We start from the raw sequence: 26281 nt of genomic DNA, 5'->3' as shown, positions 1-26281 counted from the left end.
GGACTGTTTAACTCTGTGTAATTTGGACACTAAATTCATCACATTGAGTTTTAAGTCAGGAGCTTGAGGTATGAGTTCTGTGGTGGCCTGAATTCTACTCCCTCACTTTAAAGCAGAACACCTCTCTCTCACACATCCACCTTCTTCTGTTTTTTCCTTTCTTCCTTGCAAATGATCAGATACCTGATTGTGAGTGGGAGGACACAATCAACAGTCTTTCAGACAACACTGAGATTGTCTGCCCAGCCACAACGATCCCTTCCACTGCCCCTTCATCTACGCAGCTTCCCCTGATGGCCACGCTGTGTGGTGTGACCCCATCATTCCTTGGTGAAAAGTGGATACTTCATTCAGTGGGACCATGGTCTCCTTCACAAGAATTTTGGATGAGGTAAACTAAAGAGAAGAAGGAAGGTGGGGGAAGAGGCAAAAAGAGTATGATGGCTCCTTAGCATTCAGGTATCCACTCATGGGTCCCTTGCTTGTAAAGCCTTCCTGATCACCCAAGCTAAAGTCACTTTTACCCTTCAGGAACCCTCTATATAACAGCCCCCCCACCCCCCCCACCCCCGCCCGCTCTCGACTGACCTCCTTTGTGTCACTTTTTGATATGTGGAATTATCTTGTTCTTGTTTATGTGTTTTATTACCTACCAGAGGCCCAGTGCACAAAATTCGTGCACAGGGGAGGAGGGTGTCCCTCAGCCCAGCCTGCACCCTCTCCAATCTGGGACCCCTCAAGGGATGTCCGACTGCCCATTTAGGCCCGGATTGGGGCCTAAATGGGCAGTCGGACATCCCTCTCACAATCCAGGACTGCTGGCTCCCAACTGCTCGCCTGCCTGCCTTCCTGATTGCCCCTAACCGCTTCTGCCTGCCCGCCTGATCACCCCCTAACCACTCCCCTGCCAGCCTGATTGATGCCTAACTGCTCCCCTGCCAGCCTGTTTGCCCCTAACTGCCCTCCCCTGTAGGCCTGGTCACCCCTAACTGCCCTCCCCTGCAGGCCTGGTCCCCCCAACTGCCCTTCCCTGCAGGCCCGGTTGCACCCAACTTCCCTCCTCTGCCAGCCTGGTCACTCCTAACTGCCCTCTCTTGCAAGCTTGATCACCCCCAACTGCCCTCCCTTGCAGGCCTGGTCCCTCCCAACTGCCCTCCCCTGCTGGCCATCTTGTGGCAACCATCTTGTGTCCACATGGGAGCAGTCATCTTGTGTGTTGGAGTGATGGTCAATTTGCATATTACTCTTTTATTAGATAGGATTTCTCCCCTCTGATGATAATTGTGTAGGCAGGGACGTTGATTTCCTTGGTCCCTATACCTTGGGAGCCTAGAACAGTACCTGACACACATAGACACTTTTTTTTATAGACACATAAATGTTGAATGAGCTCATGAAAAGGATACCAGACATGATTTTGTTTTTTCAGAGTCAGAAACTGCAGACCACTATCTCTCTGTCCATTTGGGATAATTCTACCTGATGTTACAGAGATAATTCAGTTAATAACGTCAGAAGTTAAATTTCTCAAAAGTCCTTCTCTTTCCCCAAATCATGACCCTCTTCTTTATTTGCTCAGGGACAAACGGCACTCAGGGTACAAGAAACACCTTCTAGAATAATTTAACACAAGTCTCTAATGATGCACGGGCATCTCTTTCTGTCGCTTTTCTTTCTGAATCTCACAGACAAAAAGAAACATGACTTAATTGCCCAATTCTGGGCAAGAACAAAGTCTAGAGAAAAAAAGAAAACGATTCATCACAATTTAATTTAAAAAAACGCTTGGCCTCCTTTACCACGTAATGTTGAGCTTTAACATATTTCAACTCTCGCCTATCGGATATGCACTAGCTACACTGTACAGGACTCAGCATTCATCATTTAAGCTATCATTTTTTGAGACCTACCAAAGTATCCCCTAGTTGGGGAACTATTTCAAGTAGGATATACAAAAAAAGAACAAAGACATGCTTTTCTTACAGGAGCTGATAATTCTCATCATGCACTGTGGATGAGCACAGTTACAAAAGAACACAGGGTTAGGTACACAGCAAATATATAGATCATAAAAGGAGGTTATCGCCAAGTGCTCACTTTTGGTGATAGGATAGCATACATGTATTGTACAGCTAATAACATGTCTTTGGACAATGACTATGTAGAAGGCCCTGGGTCAATAAATCAGAATTGGTCTCATGGAGCTTATTATTTAGAGGAGGGGTTGAGAAGTAAAGAGATAGTTACAAATGTAATAAATGCTATGATAGAAAAGAACAGGGTGGTATGAACAAAATATCTTAGGGGACCTACTTTAAGTGGGAGGCAGATACAAAGGGGTCTTGAAAGGCTTGTCTGAGATGAAACTTAAGCAAGAGAATGGCACAGTCAAGAAGGGGATGGGCAGGGTGCAGGCACAGGAAACATGTGTGTGAACACCCTGGGCAAGTAATCACCTTGGCTTGTCAGAGAAAATGGAAGAAAATCACGTGTCTGGAATAAAGCGAGCAGAATAGCCTGAGATGATTTCAGAAACGTAGGCTGATCAGGCAAAGCATTGCAGAATACTCTAGGCAATTTGTTTAGTTGGCTAAGATTGAAAATCAACCAGGTATATCATGGCTTCTCTTTTATTTAGATCTCAGCCAATTAATAGTGGTTGAGCACAGTACTGGGCACTGCTTCATGCAAGCTGAAATGCTAGGACCTTATCTGAGTGCTGCTGTAATGGACTATTGTTCCTTATTGATAAGGAAGATTCAGGGTGTGGGCCAGAACACAATGTCTTCACTCCTAAGCCCAGTTCTCATCCTTGCCTCATTAAAAGAATTCAGCCCGGCTGGTGTGACTCAATGCTTGAGCATTGACTTATGAACCAGTAGGTCACAGTTAGATTCCCAGTAAGGGCACATGCCCAGTTTCGGGCTCAATCCCCATGTAGGGGGCATGCAGGAAGCAGCCTATCAGTGATTCTCTCTTATTGATGTTTCTCTCTCTCTCCCTCTCCCTTACTCTCTGAAATCAACAAAAACATATTTTTAAAAAAGAATTCAGAGGTATGAATAGCCTCACCTATTCTCTGCTCATTAGTAGAAGAAAATTAAAAAAGGGAAAAATGCATTCATCAGAAGAAACTTCTTTAATCTAGTTATAACTAGATAATGCTTTATGTCTGCTTTGGAGGCCTTCTATTATTAGCTTTGCCAGGGTTGGGCTAAGTCTGCCACATGCCAAATGCTTTGGAAAACCCCACCGACAGCCATGGCTGTTGAGATGTTTGGAAATTAGAAGCAGTGGTAAGTTGTTAGGAGTCCCACCTGCTCTGATGAGTTGGAAGAAGCTAAACTAGTACTTGAGAGGTGGGAAGTGTGAAGAAGAACATGCAGCTTTTCCTTGAAACCCTGAGGGTGAGGAGGGAAAATTCTGAAAATTTCTATACCATTCATTTCCTCTCTGGTCTGGAATGTTTTATTTTAAAGGATTGGAAGAGTAAAATGTAATATAGATTTGTCCAGCCTGCTGGAATCTTTAATCTATTTTAAAAATATCACTTATTTTATTATTTTTTAATCAGGGTTTAATTGAGATATAACATTATACTAGTAATGTATACAACATAATGATTCAATGTTTGTATATATTGCAGAATGATCACCACAAAAAGTCTAGTTAACATCTATCACCACACATAGTTACACATTTATTTTTTTCTTGTGATGAGAATTTTTATGATTTACTCTTAGCAACTTTCAAATCTGCAACACAGTAATACCTATAGTCACCATGCTGTACATGACATCCCCATGACTTATTTATTTTATAACTGGAAATTTGTACCTTTTGATGACCTTGATCCATTTTGCCACTCCCAACACCCACCCCTCATTCCCTGTCTCTGGTAACCCCCAATCTTTTGTCTGTATTTATGAGCTCAGTTTTTTTTTTGTTTTGTCTGTTTGCTTGTTTTGTTTTGGTGTTTGTTTGTTGTTTTAGATCCCACCTATAAGTGAGATCCTATGGTAACTGTCTTTTTCTGTCTGATTTCATTTAACATAATGCCCTCAAGGTCTATCCATGTTGTCGCAAACGGCATCCTGCTAGAATCTTTGCAGATTTTTTCGTTTACTGATGTGCATGTAGGGATCATATAAAGATGCAGATTTTGCTTCAGGAAGTTACTGGTGGGGCTGACTTCTGCACTCCTGACAAGCTCCCAGGGATGCAGGAGGTCCATGAGCCAAAATGTTTACAAGCTTTATTATCTCTTTTAGAAGTAGCGTGATGCACAGATGCTGAGAGATATTGCTAAGATACTTTTGTCCTCAATATATTTTCCTACTTAAGAGTCTCGGAACCCTGGATGCCCTTGATGAGCGATTTCCTCCTGTGTGTTTTCACTTGTTTGCTCTGTCAAAATACAAATACTTTATGAACTAAAATACATCAAAGTGTCTCTACTTCCTAAAATTCTCTATCACAGCCTGTTAATTTTCTTTGCCCCTTTTCATGGCCTTATCATTATTGCCCCCCTGGATTGCTCCGAGAGCATCTTAACTTGACATCCTGCCTCTAATCTTGATTATGGCCTTTAATAGAGGAGTCAAAGATATTTTTCTAAAGTGCAAATCCTGTGTTATGACCCATCCTAAAATCCTTCCATGGCTCCACATTGTCTTCAGGATAAAATTTAACAAGATCCCGAGGGGCATTTCCCCTGCTTTTCTGAAATTATAGGAAGGCCCAAAGTTGAGGATAAAAGGCACGCCGTTTCTTGCATCCTCAATTCACAGGGCTGCTAGAAGAGCTTAACAGAATGTAGATATCAATAGATAAAGGGATTTCAAACAGAGAATGGGCCCTAAGCAATTGTAGAGACCAGTTAAGCAGCAAGGCTGTTGCCTCTGTGTTGGAAAGAGATAGCATGTGAAGTGTGGGGGAGAAGAAGAGCAAGCTGGCAACCACATGCTCCAGCAGGGTCTCCACAAGATGGACTGACACCCTTCCATTTTTGTCTCTGATCTTAGTGACAATCGTACCCTGTAGAAGTCCAGGGTCTGCTATCACAAAACTAAACTCATACCTTGCTCAGAAGTCAGAGAAGCTGAAGAGGATCCAGGGAAAGGTAGAATAGTCTCAGGTCCTGCTTCCTGAAAACAAAGTGAGTTGGCAGATCAGAAAATACATGCCTGAGCTAAATAATGAGTGCTGCTTCCCTCCCACCCTCCAAATGTCCCAGGAATCTTCCCGGGAGCACACCTTCACTGGAGACAGTCAAGAGAGTAAACACTGAGAAATGTAGCTCCATGTTGACCTATAATACTAGAGGCCTGGTGCACGAAATTCGTGCACTCGGTGTGTGTGTGTGTGTGTGTGTGTGTGTGTGTGTGCGTGTGTGTTTTCCCTCAGCCCGGCCTGTGCCCTCTCGCAGTCTGGGAGTCCTCAGGGGATGTTCAACTGATGGCTTAGGCTGTCAGTCAGACATCCTTAGTGCTGCCTCAGAGGCAGGAGAGGCTCCTGCCACCGCTGCTGCACTCGCCAGCTGTGAGCCTGGTTTCTGGCTGAGTGGCGCTCCCCGTGGGAGGCACTGACCACCAGGGGGCAGCTCCTGCATTGAGTGTCTGCCCCCTGGTGGTCAGTGCACTGTTTGGTCGATTTGCATATTAGCCTTTTATTATATAGAATGTCATATTACAAAGTCATCACTATTGGGTTCATTTTTAAAAATAGGCACATAGGACCAAATACATTTTCTTTCAGATTACTTATCTTAGAAACTGGAAACATACACGGTGGGGCAAAAGTAGGTTTATAGTTGTTCATATGAAAAGTAATACAATAATTAATAATACAAGGATAAACTCTGTGTTCCATGTACTCACAGTCGTAAACCTACTTTTGCCCCATCCTGTATTTCTCCTCCACTAGGCAATGAGCCTCATTAAGGCAAGATGTATGTGGCTTTGCCCCTACTATATTCATTGTGACCAGCAGAAGGCATTACATTAGTAGACATTCAGATATTTATTGAGTAATGACTGGATGAATGCATGGATGAATAAAAGGCAATAAAACTGTAGGAATATAAATATATTGGGGTATGTCAGGTTTCTGAAATGTGGAGGCTCTGGCCACACGGAATATTTGAAATGATATATATATATATATATATATATATATATATATATATATATATATTTAAATATGTTTTATTGATATTTTACAGAGAGGAAGGGAGAAGGATAGAGAGCTAGAAACACAAATGAGAGAGAAACATTGATCAGCTGCCTCCTGCACACCTCCCACTGGGGATGTGCCCGCAACCAAGGTACATGCCCTTGACCGGAATCGAACCTGGGACCCTTCAGTCCACAGGCCGACGCTCTATCCACTGAGCCAAACCGGTTTCGGCTGAAATGATATTTTTAAAAAGCCCTTTCCAGATGTAAATTGCTGATTCCAGCCAATATGTTACAGTAGAGGTCATATTTACCCTACCACCTGAATCATTTTATAATAACCACAAAAATACATGATGTAACAGTTTTCAAGACAATGAATATCAACTAATGAAAAACAAGATCCTTGAGCAACAAGAAATACATGAGGTGAACCCTAGGATTGCCTCAGCTTACTGCCTTGAGACAGTTTCTAAGTCATGGTGCAGGCAGGACCCACCAGACTCCCCGAGTTGAGGAATCACAGCTGAGAGTACAAGGAAACCAGGACAATTAAAAGTTCACAGGACAGAGCACTGGAGAAGAGAAAACTGTACAGAGAGAACCAGAGATCTGCTAAGGGTCTTCGTCGAGTGTCCAGCAGAGCACTGAGAGAGCACGAGAGTCATTTTCTTAACGTGACCCCAGATGAGCGAAGGAACCATCCCAAAGCATTAAAGGGTAAGGTGCCTGGCACTCATCCAGGGCTGGAAATAGTGACATAGAACTGACACAGAATTTAGGATTAGCCGACGAGGACATTAAAATAGCAATTATAATGTAACGCTTCCAAAAAGTTAAGTAGAAACATGGAACATATAAAAACCAGTTACATTGAACCTTCAGAAATGAAAACAATAATGACTCAGATGAAGAATGCATTAAGCTGATTTAACGGCAGATTAAATATTTCAGTACAGGTTAGGAAACGTGAGGATGTATCAACTTTTCCACAGTGCAACACAGTCAGACTAAAGAATAGAAAATCAACGAAGAGCATCAGTGGCTTCATGTACATGCAATTAGAGTAGCTAGAGGACAGGAGTGGGCAGGCACAGAAAAATTATGTCAAGATATATTGACTGAGAACTTTTCAAATTTGAGGGAAATTATACACTATAGATCCAAGCAACTAAAAAATTCTGTCACAAGAAACATGAAGAAAACTATCATGGCACATCATAATCAAATCACTCACCTAGAGATAAATCTTATGTGAAGGGGAGCAAAGTTAAAGATAACAGCAGACTTCTCACCAGAAATAATGCAATCATGCAACTGAAAAGACATCTTTAGAGTCCAGAAGTAAAAAGTATCAGCTGAGAAATGAATACGCCATGGAATCATTCTTCAACAATGAAGAGGAAATAAAAAGGATTATAAGGGAATACTAAAAATTATTATATATCAACAAATTGACAAACTGGTTCTGAAATTTGTATGGAAATTCAAGAGACCCAGAATAGCCAAATAATCTTGAAAAATAAGAAAAAAGTTGGAAGACTCACATTTCACAATTTCAAAACTTACTACAAAGCCACAGTAATGAAGACTTTTAGAGTCGAATGCTTTTTGAAAGCCACAGTAACCCAGATAATGTGGTTGTGGAACAAAGATAAATAGATCAATGGGACAAACTAATGACAAACATAAATAAGCCCATACAAAAACAAACAAACAAACAAACAAATCCACAAATTTTTGGCAACGATGCAAAGACAATTCAGTGGGGAAAGAGTCGTTATTTAAAAAACTAAATTGTGCTTGAAAAAAATATTCATATGCAAAAAAGTCACCTTTGTTTCCCATACCTCATACTATACACAGAAATTTGTCTCAAAATGGACCATAAAACTAAGCATAAAAACCTAAAATTAGAAAACTTTGGAAGAAATCATGGGAGAGAATTTTTATAATCTTGAGTTAGGCAAAGATTTGTTAGATACAACATAAAAAGCTCAGTTCATAGAAAACTAAATTTCTAAGTTAGACTTTATCAAAATTAAAAAACAAAACCAAAATAAAGTTTGCTTTTTAAAAGACTCTGTTAAGAGAATCCACTGGGAGAAAATGTTTTTAAAGTATCTATAATAATAAAAGCAAATTGCAAATAATGTGCAAATTGACCAAACAGCAAAATGACCATCCGGACGACCTTCTGGATGACCACACTATGGCATGCACTGGTGCCAGGCCAGCCAAGGTATGTGTGATGCGATTAGTTTGGGGGTCCTGCCATCGCCCCACAGAGGGAGGCCCAGGCTACCCTCTGTAGGGTGATCAATGGGGGTCTCCAATGATCGATCACTCCAAAGAAGGAGGCCCAGGCCACCCTCTGCATGGTGATCTTTCGTGGAGCCCCATGATTGATTGCACTGCAGCGGGTGGGCGAGGCCTCCCTCTGTAGGGAGGTCCATCTGGGGGCCCTGCAATCAATCGCCCCGCAGAGGGAGGCCCAGGCCAGCCAAGCGATTGCACCCCATGCCTGTTGCCCACAGAGGGAGGCAACTGGTGGTGGGGGAGGGTGGGGCAGCGCTGCACAGGTGGCAAGCAGTGGCAGCGGCGGGGTGGGGCCAGTTGCTGGAAGCTGGGGAAGGAAAGCCCTGACAGGCCCTGATCGCTGGCCAGGCCTAGGGACTCTACCTGAGGGGTCCCAGATTGTGAGAGGGCACATGCCGGGCTGAGGGACACCTCCCCTCCCGTGCACGAATTTTGTGCGCTGGGCCTATAGTATATCTAATAAAGGACATATATGAAGAACTCTAAAAACTCAGTCAGAAATAACTCAATTTTTAAAACAGGGAAGAAAATTTGAATCAACAAATATATAGAAAAATGCTCAATATGAGTAGTCATTAAGGGAATGCAAATTAAAAGCACAATGGGAAACCACTACACACTTTTTAGAAAGGCTAAGATTTAGAAGACCGAGCATACCAAGTGTCAGTAAGTATGTGGACGACCTGGAATTTACACTCTGCTACTGTGATTGTAAAATGGTACAATCACTTTGGAAAACAGCTTATGGTTCTTCAAAAGTTAAAGTATACTGCTAACCTATGACCTAGTCATTTCACTCCCAGGTATTTTTCCAACAGGAATAAAAGCTATGTGTCTATAGATACTTGTACTGAGACAGGCCAGGAATAAAGCCCTTCAGCAGCAAGGCACTTTCCATATGAAACTAATCTCATAGATATGAGGTTTAATACTAAGAGTGGGGAAATGATAGGGGAAGGGTATGCCATAAGAATAGAGTCACAGCTGGTTGATAGCTATCCACTGTGCTAACTATAGATAAGACATTTTTCTTACAGACCCTGGGAAACTGTGGAGGACGTGTTGTAAGGAGAAAAACAGTCCTAAAGATAAAGCAAACTGGAAGCCCAGATGGATCCATTACTCAGAAAAGAAGATGAAGATAAGCAGCCTTGAGGACCAGATGAGCCCATCACTCAAAAGAAGATACATTTTAAGAGCAGATCAAGGACAGGTCTTCCGAAGGAAGATAGCGTCTTGGGCTAGTATTTACGAGGACAGTGGTAGAAATCAGACTTTCAGAACTCACATAGTTTTTAGATTCCTCCCCCTCCCCCCGCACCATCCTCTAACCCTATATAACGGTTGGCTTGAGATGTCAGACTAGTTTTTGGGGTATCACATCTGTCACTCTCTCGGATCACCGGCATCTTAATAAAAGCACCTCAAAGTTTCAACCTGGTCTCTACTTATTGGCTCTGGTAGCAACGGGCAGCAAAACTTGGTTCCAGTTCCAGTACAATGTTTATAGCAGCTTTATTTGTAATGGCCCCCAAATGGAAATACGGAAATAGCCATTAATAACTGCCAAAGCGTGGACTATCCATATAATGACTTCTACTCAGCAATAAAAGGGAATAAACTGGCAGTACATGTAACATGAAAAAATCTAAATTATGCTGAATGACAGAAGGCAGGCATCAAAGCATATATACCACATGATTCTATTATTGCTTTTGGAAATGCAGAGCAATGTATAGTGAAAGGAAACAGATTAGCTGTTGCTCAGGGGGCAAGTTCAGAGAGGGGTGGGAATAAGGGATTGCAAGGGAGCAAGAGGTAACCTTCGTGGGTGATTAAAAAAAAAGTTCATTGTCTGATTGTGGTGAAGGTTCATGAGTATATAAAAATGTCAGAACTTATAGAACTGTACACTTAAGTATGTGTAGTATATTATATAACAATTATACTTCAATAAAGCTGCTTTTAAGGATCCATTTCACCCTTCCAGGTACCACAAATTATGAATAATTCTAAGTCTGTCATTTGATTCAGTCATAAAACTTGTAAATCAGTATTAGGACTGACATTAAAGGAAACGAAAGAGCCTACAGAATCCAATAAGGCAGCTCCCATCAGTACAATCAGCTCCTCTTAGAAGTTTTCTATTCAGTTAAATTACTTTCCTTTTTTCCCCCCACTGAAATGAGGAGTGAAAACTGGTGAGGATTTGAAAAGTTGTTCCACGAATTTCTGCAACTCCATTTTCAGTCTCCAAGCCTGTATGAAGTTGTTTCCCAGTTTTAATTTACACCCAAAGCTTTTGATACTAAGTTTTGCACAATAGCTATTAATTTTTCCTATGCTATTATTTGAGTGGGTGGAGCATTGCAAATATCATTAAAATAATGGGAAAAGTTATTGTAGCATCACTGCACAAGATGAGTATTTATACATAATCCAAACTTGGGCTCCTCCTATTACCAACCAGTCTCAAACTTCTGTGATTTTTGAAAAAAAGCAATAAAGCAAAAACAGTAAAATAAGCCAGAATAGTTTTGTTTTCTGCAATGGCATCCGTTCAGCAAAAGGATGCACTGGCTGTTCCCCTAGAAACAAATGTGATGGTGCCATTAGTCAAGGTGCTAGTCTTTCCGTTGATCTATGTTTATTACTTCCATACCTGGTCAAAATGATTTATTGTACAATCCCCTCTTTTTTTTATTATCTTGTCTCATATATTTTTCAGTAAGGGACTGACAATCATTCGTTACAGTTGTACTAACAATAAAATAAGGCTATTAGAATAGTTTCCTCTGGAGACCATTTAAAGTTCATAGGCCCTGGATAGCTTAAGTGATTTGTGGATTGCAAGCTTTGGAGCAAACCCTGAAGGTAAGCTTCCAATCAGAAATCTCAGATGCTGGCGAGGTTGCCTTGTTATCACACCATAACATCAGCTAATTCACTGGGGCTTTGAAACAGGGACTGAACATGAGTTTGAAGCAGAGCAAGAGAAGGCCATTTTGTAGCTGCACCAGGCTTATAGTTCAAGGTTTTATCTGGGACCCAATTTCACTATATGGGGAGACTACCTCCCTCTTCCCATCCCCCACACCCTCACGCCACAGCACCAAGCAATTCTTCGGATACTGGTTGGATGTCCTATACTTTATTTATTTACTTATTTTAAAAAATATATATTTTTATTGATTTCAGAGAGGAAGGGAGATGGAGAGAGAGATAGAAATATCAGTGATGAGAGAGAATCATTGATTGGCTGCCTCCTGGGGATTGAGCCTGCAACCCAGGCATGTGCCCTAACAAGAAATCAAATCATGACCTCCTGGTTCACAGGTCGATGCTCAACGACTGAGTCACGCCAGCCAAGTAGATGCCCTTCAATTTAATTCAATTCAGGCACTAAAAGCCTCAAGGAAGAATCATATCCCACGGCCTCATGTTTGGGGCCAGTTGCAAGCCCAGACTGTTCTGACCCACTGGCTACAGACTGGAGGTTCCAAAGACCGCCCCCAACTCAGGATGCCAACTGTTACCTGTCCTTGTCTCACTGGCTATAGATCAGAGGTTCCCATGACCTCTTTTCTGGGTTTAATCCATTTGCTACAGCAGATCATAGAACTCAGAGAAATGTTTTACTTTCCAGACTACCAGTTTATTATAAAAGGATATAACTCAGGAACCGCCAGATGGAAGAGATGCATGGGGCAGAGGTATGTGGAACTTCCGGGCCCTCTCTGAACCCAACACTCTCTCCTCATCTCCACGTGCTCACCAACCTGTGTCATCTCTTAAAGCCCTATCCTATTGGTTTTCATGGAGGCGTCATTACATAGGCGTGATTGATTAACACAGGAGCCCCTGGCAAATGACTCAACCTCCAGCCCCTCTCCCTCCCTGGAAGTCAGAAGGGTGAGACTGACAGTCCCAGTCCTCTGGTCACAAAGCTGGTTGTTCTGGCAACCAGCTCCCATCCTCAGGTGAGGGCCCAAACTCATCTCATTAACACAAGAGACTGCGTGATAGCTGTCCTCACACAGGAAATTCCAAGGGTTTTAGAGCCTGTGTGCCAGGATCAGTGGACAGAGACCAAATATATACTCATTATAAGCCACAATAACATACTCTGAATCTCCTGTAGCTATTTTGTGTTTCTTGTTGCAATTCAATGTTTATGAGAACTAAGGCTCAGAGAGGACAGGGATCTTGCCCAAGGTTACACTACTAACGTATGGTGGGGGCCGTATCTCAAATAGGTTTGTTTGTTTATAAAATCAGCATTCTCCTTTTTTTGTTTTTGCTGTTGCTTAAATCCATTCACCCTATTAATATACAGTTAGGGACCTTTGGTTGGTTTTAGATTAGGGAACTGAACAAAATTAATTTGAGTTTGTGAAATTTGTGTTTTTGAAATTTTGCTTTGCATTTCACGTTTTCAATCAATAAATAGGTTTACATATGAGTCCTATTCAAGACTAATTTTATGCCAGTTCTGGTTCCGCTTTCAGATTTTTTTTTTTTTTCAGTTCTTGGATAAGGCACCAAAGAGGGTCATCTCTAGGGAGGACACTGGGAGGGCACTAATCCTAGTCCAGTTCTTTTAACCTAGTATAGGAAGGAGAACAACAAATACACAAATTGAAGTGTGTTTTTTTTCTCTCATTTTCATGCCAATGACTGAATAGTAATACAGATTTCCTCCCTCCCTCCCTTCCTTCCTTCTTTCCTTCCTTCCTTCCTTCCTTCTCTTCCTCCCTCCTTCCCTCCCTCTCTCCCTGCATCATTTCTTCTTTTTATGAATGGCTTTCTACACATTTTCATTTACAATTCATAAGATCCATTTTTAAAATACACAACACACAGCATTCTACTTGCTAACATTCAAGGTGATTTATGGGGAAGACCAAACATCCCAGACTAGTGTCAGGGAGCATAAGAAGGAAACACTAATTTCAAACACACTGTGATAAGGAACAGAATGAGTGCCCAATATGGAATGGCAAACAGACAAAAAGTGACCAGCAGGGTTCAGCTCGCCTATGCAGAGAAAAGAAGATGATTTTTCAAAAAGACAAGGGTATGGAAAAAGCCAGTCAATGAAAGAAAAATACCACATGATCTCACTCATTTGTGGATAATAAAGAACATTATAAACAGATGAACAAAAAGATAGATACAGAGGCAGTAAAGCATCAAACAGACTGTCAAATTACAGTGGGAAGGTTAGGGAGAGGTGGGGGAAATAAGAGATCAACCGAAGGACTTCATGCATATAAGAGTAACCAATGGATACAAAACATTGGGGGGTGAGGGCATGTATGGGAGTGGGGTGGGGGGGGGGCAATGGTAAGATATGGACACATATAATACCTTAATAAAAAAAATAATAAAATCTTAAAAAAAAAAAAAGACAAGGGTAAACATTCAACCCGAAGTCCAACAGTGTGCTCACGTGAGACCAAACAAACTTCTTTCGCCCAACAAACACTTTTGACTTATAACTACGTGTCTAGCACTGGTGACCAAAATAGAATGGGAAGTTTGTTTGTGAAGCTTGTATTTAGTGGGAAATTAAAAAAACAAACACAAAAACAACTAAATACACACACACTATGTCAAATAGAAGTGAAATGAAGAAGAATCAAGTAGGGCGAGGGTAAGGAGGAAGCATAAAATGATGCTAACTTACATACTCAGCACCATTTACATGGTTCTCTGATACACCTGATACAGCTCTGACATTTGAATGGAAGCATGAGAAAGTGAGGGAACTAGCCACATGGCTATCAGGGGGAATACTGATTAAGGCAGAGAAAAGGGAAAATGCAACTATCCTGAGGGAGAAGCCTTGATGACAATTAAGGAACATTGAGAAGGTCAGTGTGGCTGGAATGGAGTGAAGGCGGTAAAGGGTTGTAGGAAATAAGGCAGAAGTGGTGGGAAGATTATCTCAGCTGACTCTAAGGATCTGAGCTGTTACTACATGGACTTGGATGGAAGACTTCCAAACGCTATTTAACCAAGATCATGCTTTTAATGAACAGCAGCAAATGTGGACTATTAAAAAATGAATGAAAGTTAAAGCTATCCTGATAAATTTTAAGTTATTTGCAGTTTTTTACTAGTATAAATTAATGCTTTCATGAACCTAGTCCTGTGGATACATTTTTTTTTTCCTGTTAACTACTTAATATATATTCCATTTTTTTCTTTTGTGGGAGTTTGCATTTTAGTCTTAAGTATTATTTTCTCATGTGGACAAGACAAAGGAGGCTTTTCTTTTTTTTTTCAGGGAAGCCAGGCTTCTGTATATTGAAAAGAAAAAAATAATCTACCAATATCAACAGTATTCCCTCATTAAGGTTAAGGGATATAATATCCCTTGGTTCAATTTATCACCCCAAGTATTTAATGAAAAAGTATTAGGATCCCAGATCCTTTGGGAATACAAACCTAATTGAAAAACAGATGGTCCCTGCTTTCTCATTGTTTTGCAGTGTAGTTGCCATTATTGAAGCGGTCCCTGTATATACTCCTTTAGAATTTTACTAGTGTAGCAAAATTTGAATCCCACAGAGTTCAAGATGGGGGCTCAGCCTCAGGTTCCGTCACCTACCAACTACATGTGACCTTGAATAACTCAAGTATCTTGGGTGTTTCCTGATCTATAAAATGAGGCTAAGGATACCTTCCACAATCATTTCAAAGACTGAGAATGTTGTTATAGCAGTAAGACATTAACGATAAAATGATGAGAAATAATAAAGTTTGTTAAGGAGTGAGGAAGTAGAATAATAACACCGATGATACCACTATTAGGAATAGAAACAGTACATACAGTATGGGATTCAAAGTGCTTGAATCCAGATCCTAGCTTTTGTGCTTATTAACTTTGGCCAAATTTCTTAACTTCTTCACGTTTCAGTTTTGTCAAATGTGAAATGAGGATATTTATGGTGCCCGTCTCTTGGAATTGCTGATAGACCATTATTTGTTGAAAGAGTTATTGGAGATAATGCCCATGAAGCGAGTGCTTAGCAGAATTCCTGGCATCTTAAATGAACAGTAACATTAAGGATGATGAAGATGATAATGATAATGATGATGATGATTACACTGCTCATGAGCCATAATCATAAACAACAGAAGCCACGTCTGGTTGATTTCAGCCAAAAGGGAATTTATTAAAACGATATTGGCGCCCTAACCGGTTTGGCTCAGTGGATAGAGTGTCGGCCTGTGGACTCAAGGGTCCCAGGTTCGATTCCGGTCAAGGGCATGTACCTTGGTTGTGGGCACATCCCTAGTGGGGAGTGTGCAGGGGGCAGCTGATCGATGTTTCTCTTTCATTGATGTTTCTAACTCTCTATCCCTCTCCCTTCCTCTCTGTAAAAAAAAAAAATCAATAAAAAATATATTAAAAAAAAAACAAAACCAAACGATATTGGCAGCTCACAAAGGCACAGGGTGAAGGCCTGGAAAGTCAGGTTCTGACACGAGGCAAGAACAACTGGAATCCAGATCACCAACATCATAGGTGAAGTCACACTCAGAACCAGGCGGGGACAGCAGTGAGCACAGGACGTCACGCCTCACACTGCAGCCATGCAGCAGAGGTCACGCGGATTTTGCCACCAGTGCCACTGGAAACCTCTTAGTGCAACTCTTCCCTTGTCCCTCTCTCTCTCTGAGTCACTGGTTTCTGTCTCAGGCTATGGCTTTTGACAAGCAAAGCTTGAGCCACATGTTTGTGTCTTGGCTGCAAGGGACCCGGGAAAGCTCTCACCTGGATTTATTTCTCTCACAAATGCTCAAAAGATGGAGCATTTCCTGCAACACAGCAGTTTCCAATTATGAAAAGCCCAAAAAAAGAGATAAAATGTCCACGAAAATGCTGAGGATCAGAAATAGTGAGGACAACACACACCCGTGACATTTAGAGATGGCCCTGACTGGCGGCAGGAGGAACCATTTGTTTGCACCTACAAGCTGCTGTTTGTGTCACTGACTGGCTGATGCTCCTCACTCCCTGCTTCCCCCTGGACCACGCTGCAAATACTTAGCAGACAGCCTTTTGGATTCTCTGTGAGCCTGTGCCTTTTTTTGTGTGTGCATAGAAACAGTACAGTATGGGGATTAAAAGTGCTTGAATTCAGAAACCAGCTTTTGTGCTAGGGTGGCATGAAAGGGCTTCTCAACATAGATCACAGTTTATGCAGAGTATTATCACTTGACAGAGTTCGGGAGCAGCAAACCAAGCAGCTTGCCTCTGTTTCATGGCTATTATCGGTGGGAAACGACCTTAGTTCAGTCATATGAAAAGTTAAAAGGACATGGTTATGCATACTGTGTTAGCATAATCTATAGTAATAATATTTTAAATGTTTGGTAAATTACTACATTTCCCACAAAATTCTCCTCTGGATCCTAACACATAAACACTCCTCTTGGGGCTGCCTACTGTGTCCCCAGCCTTCAATTTCCAACTCCTACAAGAGCAATACACAGTGGGTAGCTCATCATTACCGTTCCAGAGTGGCCCTGGAGACCTCTTAGTTTCTGAGTGAGTGAGCACCGACAGAAGCATGTTACCCAGTGAAAAATTCCCGATATTCTACAAATACCTTTCTTGTCTGCAAAGGGAAAAACAGACCCACACCACAACCTGCCAAAAAACATATTCTAAAAACAAACAAACTTTGTGCACCCGGAATATACATGGTTACAGTGATTAACATAATTTGAAAAGTGTTATTTTACTCAGGTTACCTTTGTTGCTACCCACATGTTTCCTTTATTAATCAGCCTGATGTGTGGGCCATCCTTCCTCTGCTATTTTAAAGTTTGGTTTGGATGGTTTGTCTTTCTGATTCCAGGGGTGCCACTGAGGATATGAAAAATGCTTTTGACAGCCTAAGAAGCTAGAACAGGATTTACCATGAGTTCATAAGAAAACATGCCCCCCTCCTCCCTCCCCCCCCCCCCCCCCCGGTCCCCGCGCCCAATAAGGGTATATAGAAACAAAATACAAGTCATTGGGCACCACTAAAAATTGCTAGTATATTAACTCTTACTCTGAACACTGATAACTTAAAATGAAATAAAGGAATATTTGTCTTGCTTTTGCCTTATGAATCCTGCCTCAGGGGGATTAAATGGCCCTGGGAAATGAGAAAATTCCATTTCATAAATGCAAAAGAGATGACAGAATTAGAAAAGCCACCATTCCACCATGTTCAATAAAATAGCTGATTTAAGTACATGGTCATAAAATTATGGTAAGTCATGAAGTGAAATTCAATGAAGGATTTAGACATGTGTCCTCATAAAATATGACACCACAATTGATGTGAAAACTCCAATTCTTCCTGAATTTGATCAGTTTTAGCTCTACATTCTAGTGTACAAAAAATACAGTCATGATAAATAAGTTCAACTACTCCATGAGCAAACCATCTGCCAAATTCAGAATGTGAAGCAGCAAGCCTTCTCTGGATTTTTAGCAAATCAGTAGCATAAAAATGGGAGTGGAGAGGGACAGTGTTATATCTTAAAATTAAGAGACTTAAACAATAATGTTATTATTAACAACTTCAGCATTGACACTTAATACTTAAGCACTAACAACTTAATACCATTAGTGAACCCTGCTTGAATTTGAACAAATCAGGTATAAACACATTTTATTAGAGAAATGTAAGAGCAGATTTGGTATTAGACCAAAAGAATTGAAGTTGATTTTATGTTGATAATGATAATGTGGTATGTAAGACAATATAATTTTTTGAGATGCACATTAAAATATCTTACAGTTAGTCCTAGCTGGTTTGGCTCAGTGGATAGAGTGTCAGCCTGCAGACCAAATGGTCCTGGGCTTGATTCTGGTCAAGGGCACATACCTATCTGTAGAATTTATTATTTAATTCTTCATCTTTCTAACCTACTGAAGATATGAGAGCCCCTTTATCTGTTGCTTTGTCAAATCTGGATCTTACCAGTGCAATAAATATTATTTTGATTTATTATTTAAATGGCAAGAGATAAATGTGGCATTGTCAGTTGTTACAGGGGATTGGAGACAGGGGAAGACTGTGTTAGATGGTATTTTGGCCAAGGGATCCTGGAATATCATAATTCTGACCCAAATTATATAGCCTGGCTTCCTTTCTATGAGGTTCCCAATAGAACTCTAAATGGCAAAAATGAAATCCAAATATCCCTTTGAGATTGTACAACTCTAAAAGTGGAGATTTCTGGGAAGTTTACCTATAGCACCTGGCTTATACCTAAGGCCCAAGGTGACACCACTCCTTGTTGGGAATGATGCCCAGCAAATGTTGCAGAATCTGACCAAATTACCTTCGTTTCTTGGTTTATAAATGAAGGGTGTGGCCCAGCTATAATCCATCACAAATAAGGACTATGAAACACATGGGTGAGCTAAGATAAATGCATATTAATTTATCATCTTGTTTTTAAGTCGCTTCTCCTAGGATTGAAAAGGAAGGAGGTTGATAAAAACACAGCTATCACAAAATATCACACGCAGTGGGATATCAATTTTGAAATATCTTACGTAACAGGTAAACATGGAAGAATAATTTCTCATGCTATATTTTAATACTTAATGTACTCTGGCACACTGTGAGAAAGCTACTCTCTAGAGGCAATGTTATTTTGAGGTTCCATTCCCAATATCGCATGTGATTAATAAGCACGACAAATTCAATTCAAACAAAGTGCTTTGAATATTTCAGTGAGAACAACGCATATACCACGGAAATGACTTTTAAATGAGACAGCACCAACTAAGTTTGTAAATGAATTATTACCATCAATTGGAAACATTTCAAAAACTTTTATCATTAATTTGCTTGGCTTTCAAAGGTATATTGAAGATGAAAAAATAGGGATGTTCATGCAACACAGCCATGACTAAAAGATACTATTTCATTTTATTTCTACTTTATGTATACAACGTAAAGATAAAATTTCATTACCAAACTGGCCCAGGGCAGGGCGGAGAAGTGGAAGAAATTAAGTTTGGAGAACTCTGAGTCTCTTTTCCTTTTAACTTTGTGTTCTCTTTTCAGCATGGAACTATCATCACCTTTCTTCTTGCTGATCACAATCTACTTTTGGGAAAAGCTCTGAAGTGAGTCATTTCCAGGTAGCTTAAATTTTGGTTCATATACTTCATTCTCAAGGGGGATTTTTATGTCTTTTGAGATTTTGACTTTGTGGCTTATTAATAGCTTCAAGCACACAAACAACAACAACAACAACAACAAAACAACAAACAGATGGAAGAGATTTTCTTAGATAAAAGGATATTCCTTCTACCCAAGATAGTTAAATTAAAGCAAGGGGCTTTTTACTGCACCTAGTTTTAAGTATTGGTATAACCCTGTGGTTGGCAAACTATGGCTCGCGAGCCATATGCGGCTCGTGAGCCGTGGTTTGCCGCTCTGTTGACTAATGAGTTTGCCGACCACTGGGATAGGGGCTTAATCACAAGGAACAACAACAGCCTGTAATTATTGGAATCGAGAGTCTCGGTCAGTGGTTGGCAAACTCATTAGTCAACAGAGCGGCAAATTGCGGCTCGCGAGCCGCAGTTTGCCGACCACTGGTATAACCAAAGAGTTTCATATTGCCGCTCAGACAACACTCAGAGTGATATTATCTTCCTATTTTATATCCATCTTTAAGAAATAGTAAGTAGATCAAACCCTAACAGAACAGACTTTTCAAAGACCTTGCAAATATAGCATTTACTCTTCAATCTCTGTGACACATTATTTTCTTCAAAGTTCAGGGGGATTGAGGGCTCAAGGGGACTATCTGTGACATCAGAATGCAACGAGTCCAAGCACAACTCATTTTCTCGAACAGGTGAGATGGATTTCCACAAAAAAACACCTAGACCAAGATTCTGGATAAATAAAATGGTTGTGTCACCACATCTTGATGACTTTTATCACCCCCAATTATCATGAATGCACCCAGAAGAAGAAATTGGTTTCCCTTTTATTTTGCCAGATTTGATGCACATGTAAGTCCTTAGGTTCTGTAGCACTAGATGACAAATAATTGCTTGTGTTTAGTCAGTGAAGCCCAAATAATTTGTGTTTCTTGGGTACTGCTGTTAAAATGACCTTAATCAATAAAGCCACTAAATCAGTAAATACGTTGTCATAAACAAGTGAGCAGCCCCATTTTGTAATCTATCAGGCGTATTATATTTTCTATGATTCAGAGTTCTTAGAGAAAAAAAAAGCACCTTCTGGATGGAATAGCACTGAGCTTGAGGTTTGGGAACTATTCTGTAAGTGTTTCAGGTAATTAGCTTCTAATATAGTGTCCCCATTATAACAGTCCCGGAGGCAACATATTGGAGGTATTATATTGTCTGACAGTTGAGAAGTAGTTAAGAGCATATGCTTTGGAGCAAGGCCTGCCTTGATTCAAATCCTATTTCCTCCAGTTACTAGCTGCATGTATTGATTAGGATAACACTAGCTGCTGTAAAATATTAATTCCTAAATCTCAGTAATTTAATACAATAGATGTCTACTGTTCTTTCATGAAAAGACTAAAAGAAGTACTCCTGAATGGTTAGTGGCCATCCTCCAAGTAGGGATTCAAGGTTCCAGGTTCAGCCTTCTTGTAATTTTTCTGTTCTCTAAGATGGCTCTGAAAGTTTATGGTAGAAGGAGAAAGAAGTATGGGGGGTTGGGTATGGGACATTATTATGAATCAAGCTTGGAAGTGGCACTCCTCACTGCTCTCAGAAGGCACGGCTACAACTAGGAACATGGCCACAACTAACTGAACAGGAAAGCTGGGAAATCTGAGTGTGTTTTCAGAAAGAAGCCAAAACAGATTGGTGGGCAGGCTCTGTATGTAATGCTTAATCTCTCTCTGTATGATTTTCTTCATCAACAAATGGAGTTATAAATTCTTATGTCCTCTGGATTATTTGTCACAGTGTCCTGCAAATAGCAGTAGTGGCCATTGTAACTAATATTAACATTTCACTGAACGTCTCCTCTATGTTGAGAAAGGTTTTATTCATTCTCATTTTTGAAGTATTCAACATCAAATACTTACTGACAATTCAAATGCATTATTTGAATAAATGACTTCTCCACCCCTACCCTACCTGGATTCACTAAATGCAAGAAATCTGAAAATGGTAGTGTCAAAGGACATAGAATTTATGCATGTTCAAATTAAATGCAGTAGAAGGAGGGAGAGTTTTAAGACGGACAAAAGCAGTACCTTTTCTGTGATCCTAAGAATGAAAAGGGCCCGAACCATTTTGTTGGAATCTTCTATCACCTACTTACAATAGGCATGGTGAAGATGCTGTCTAGCGAAAATCATAATGCTTTTATTGGAATTTCTTCCTCCACTTTTAACTCAATTTGTATCCTTTAAATAAGTTATAAAAAATTAGGTGTTTCTAGTTGCTGGTCTCAGAGAAACTAAAATGCTAGATATTCCCCCCATACTCCCACTCCCCCCCCCCAAATTATAATCAGGTGAAGGCTAACTGAGCCTCTCATGTTATATCTACATACACAAATCTGTGGTATCATTTGATTGGTTGAAAACAACCCCACAATATATTACGTTTTTAATCCAAACTAATTTTCAATGGCTACCAGGGAAACTGGTTCATAAATCACAGTGGGAGATAGCCTTAGGTTCTCCTCTGGTGAAGAATTCTGCCCCATGATAGTTATGGAACCACTTATGTTTTCTTTGGGGGTGCTTTCTCTTGGCTTACTTCAGAAAAGATTAATTATGGGCTTGTTTTTATGAATGATCTGCACTGGCCTTTGGGAAAGGTTGAAATTTGGTGAGATTGAAATATTCATGAGCTAGCAATAATTTACCAACCAAAAATAAGTATGACACAGTCAGGGAAGATTTGGTTACACCAACGGATCAAGAGTGGAAAACACCGGAAAGAAGATCATGTTGGCACTCTTGAGGGGAGAAGGCTCTTGTGGAGGGTATGGAGATGCTATGACAAACTAGTGTTGTTAAGGAAGTTGGCCCCATGCAAGATGTGAGGATGGCTTTGTGAAATATATCTGAAACCTAAATACTCAGCTCAAATAACCCACAAGGGGGCTAGAAGACTTGAACGTGTACAACCATGTCACCCTTATAATTTTAGTAGAGGTACCAGGCACTTTATGATATGGTTAACTATTTATCTCTTCAGCCTATTTTTCTCATTCCCTTTCATTGAACTCTAAACTCCTGCTAGACTGAAGTACTTGAACTTCCACAGATCTCTTATTTCTATGCCATTGCATTGAGATTCCTGTAGGCACAGACCCAGTCTGTCCTTCTTTCCCTGGCTACCTCCTTCTCATCCCTCAGTTCGTGGGTAGCTGATGCTTTGTAAAGGTAGCCTTCCCTGACCCTTTAAGAGACTGATAGATGTCAGAGGTGAGGGGGAAAAAGAGGCTGGATGGAAGAAGGTGAAGGGATTAGCTCCCTGCTCCCACACATATATATCACATAGTCATGGACAAGACTGTGGTGCTAGCCAGAGAGAAAGGGGGTGGAGGCTAGGTGGAGATGGGCAAAGAGGGGGGAAATGGGGACAGAAAGAGTCTTTGCTTGGGGCAATGGGTGCATGATGTAGTGTGCAGATAATGTTTTGTTGAGTTGTGCACTTGAAACCTGTATGGTTTTGCGAACCAATGTGACCCCAATAAATTTAATTTAAAAAACCCTTAAAAAAAAGAGTGAATAACATGTTCTTTTTCTGTGTTCCCACTTTATCCAGTGACTATTCTAGCCATTGGAAGTTGCCTATATACTTTTATTAGCTTTTGTATTCCTGGAGTTTGGAGAGTAGGTTAACTTGTTTTTTAATTATTTTTTCTTTTTTTAAATCTATATTGTTGAGAGTATTACAGCGGTCCTCCTTTTTCCCTCATTAACCTCTTTCAAGTGGGTTAACTTGTCACTGTATTCTCCAGGTGTCTCACAAAGAGCCATGTACACAGCTTTGATAACTTTGTTGAGTGAACAAATGACAAAAGGATGGGATCTGCTCCACCATTTGACTTACAAGGGTATCTAAGTAGCTGTGTGTGGCTGAGGCTATCCAGGTCCATTGCCTTGGCTGAGGTCTAGCTTCTTTCAAATGAAACGAACCCTTTTGAGAGCTCCCTAAAGGTGAGAGATAAATTAATTTGTCACATACAGAACCACACATCTGGCTTGAGAAAAAGCACCATTGTCTCTGCTGCCCCTTGCTTAGAAGAATACATTTTTTTCTCTTTACATGCTATATTTTTCATTTTTCAAAAGGTATTTCTTCTTACCCCAGTCATGCAGAGCGTAAGTAAATTATGTTTACAAAAATATGCATAATCTGGAGATGAAACTGCTATGTAAATGGAAAACCCTGCACTATTATCTTCAGTCACCTTTGGAAGTTTTGCAGCTGAATAGCGTCAATTTTAAAATCAAATTATGCTCCATTTCATATTTCTAACTCATGATTAAAACAGTATCTGGACCAGCAGGTTTCCCGCTAACACCACACTTGTGTACAAGACACTGCTGCCCTATGCTGCCGTCTAAATAATCCTTTACAGAGATGAAAGGTTAATTACCAGCTGTTCTAATGATTTGTTGTTATTGATTTAAATGCTCCATTTGTTTCAATCACATTTGTACAATTTCATGCTACAACAATCTCCTTTAACCCTCAGAAGAAATTACAGTTTCCCCATCAAATAATGTTTTCTAAAGGTCTAAGGAATATGCAACAAAAAGAAGAAAGCAAGAGCCCTTTGGAAAACCCTCTCAATGGAAAGTCTGTCATCGTTTTTGAATGATCACCACCCCATGTTGGGAAAAATATCAATAAGATGAAGCATATAATACCATTCCCTGGCATTTTTGTTCTTAAAAAGAGATCACATATTTTTAAATTTCAACTTTACAACTGAGAAAAATGGTGAATGGGAGTTAAGTGATTGCCTGTGTACACCTAGAAAACTAAAGTAAAAGATAATGTAACCAGACAATCAATGGGTCTGTACTCCCTGTCACTACTTGAACTGATTAAGCAGACACAGTGTTGAATCATTATTCCAATACTGCTAGCAGTATGGGAGAGCAGCAGGTCATCCAAAAAATTTGCTCTGCCTCTCCACATAAGCCAGCTGTTTATATTGGGTAGAAAGACAATAATTACATGGCGGAGCAGGCAAAAGGGTATGCCAAATGGGCAGTTACAGGTAATGCAGGCTAGAGATTTGCAAAGGCCTGCAGGTATGCAAAGGCTGGGGGTCTTCAAAGGGCTAGTGGTATACAAAGGGCTAGGGGTCTTCAAAGGGCTGGCAATATGCAAAGGGCTGGTGATTCTGGTTTCTGCAACAAGGTTGTTAATCTTTCCCTGATAATCTGTATTTCCAGGTGAGCTCCCAGGTCCCACATGCAACTCCCAGCCAGGTTAGAATGTGCCTTCTTTAATCTGAACGAAACATTGCGTGATTATTATTTCTTACAATTATAGCTGGTCCCCAATATTCTATTTCTGCCCCTATCAGTAGAACTATAATTTAGATCTCTTAAGCCTTTCTTGTGTTATTTTCCAATCGAGAAGACACACACACACACACACACACGAGGGAACATTATAAGCAATGAGGAAGACAAACATTGTGATTACATATAAATAATATTTTTTGCTTATTACCAAAGTAGACAAACTTCAACTTATGGAAATAATTTTGGGTAACTGTTTTGTGAATAAAATCTCCCTTTCTTTTAGTTTTTCCAATTGGAAGATAAATAAGACTTGGAGACTCCATGGAATACTCAAAGTAGATCTTTTTAGGAAAAAAATAAAAAGACTGGAGCTCTAGGAGATACTGAAAATTTACTACTTTTACCTAGATGTGGGATTTTAGGTGTTAAAATATTTTTTTTCTGATCATTCCTCTAAGATATGCCCTTAGGGTATCTAACCAAACCCATTTAAATGTACTTTTGGTCTTACATGCATTTGATATATTGCAATGATTTATTAAGAATGAAAACTAGTTCAAATTTCCATAAATATGTAGTTTCTTTAAATATATGCTCTCTTCTCTCTGATCTACTACCCTATTTTTACAAAATTATGTCCATCATAAGGTTGCTGAATGGCTCAAATGACTATTCATGCAGTCCTTTGCATAGTGCCGCACATGCAATAAACTTTAAAAATGGTAGCTATGGTGTCAATACCAGTGTCAAGGGATGGAACTAACAGAACATCACAGGAAAATGTTTGCATTGCGTGTTAACTCTAAAGTATTGCAATTACTTTACATCTTCTGCAAACTTATTGTATGGATAAACTTTAAGGATATTCCTTTTTAAAATAGTTACCTTAGTTCAACACTTATTCCAATGATGCTGCTATTACCCCAACATTAGACCTCCGTCACCATTGGAACCCACAGAACCAGCTAATAAACCAGCTGGAAAGCTAGCCTTACCACTTTACAATAATGTTTTTACAATCACAGATATCAGGGTTTATTTCAGAGGGCACAATTGTCTTCACACCTCATTTACTGCAAACCATGGTGTCCTCAATTGACTTTGGAGCCTAAAAAAATCCTTTTTATGACTCAAAAAGAGTGAGAATTATCCAGGAAACAGAATATTTGGGCCCTCTTTCTGTAATTTAACCAATAAATAATTAGCAACTAACTTGATTTTCCATGCCATTTGGAGCATTGCTTTCTAGTCAT

Source organism: Plecotus auritus (genome assembly GCF_963455305.1).
Source record: "Plecotus auritus genome assembly, chromosome: 6".
In the NCBI taxonomy this organism is placed as follows: Eukaryota; Metazoa; Chordata; class Mammalia; order Chiroptera; family Vespertilionidae; genus Plecotus; species Plecotus auritus.
Note: the sequence above shows the minus strand (reverse complement) of the source record.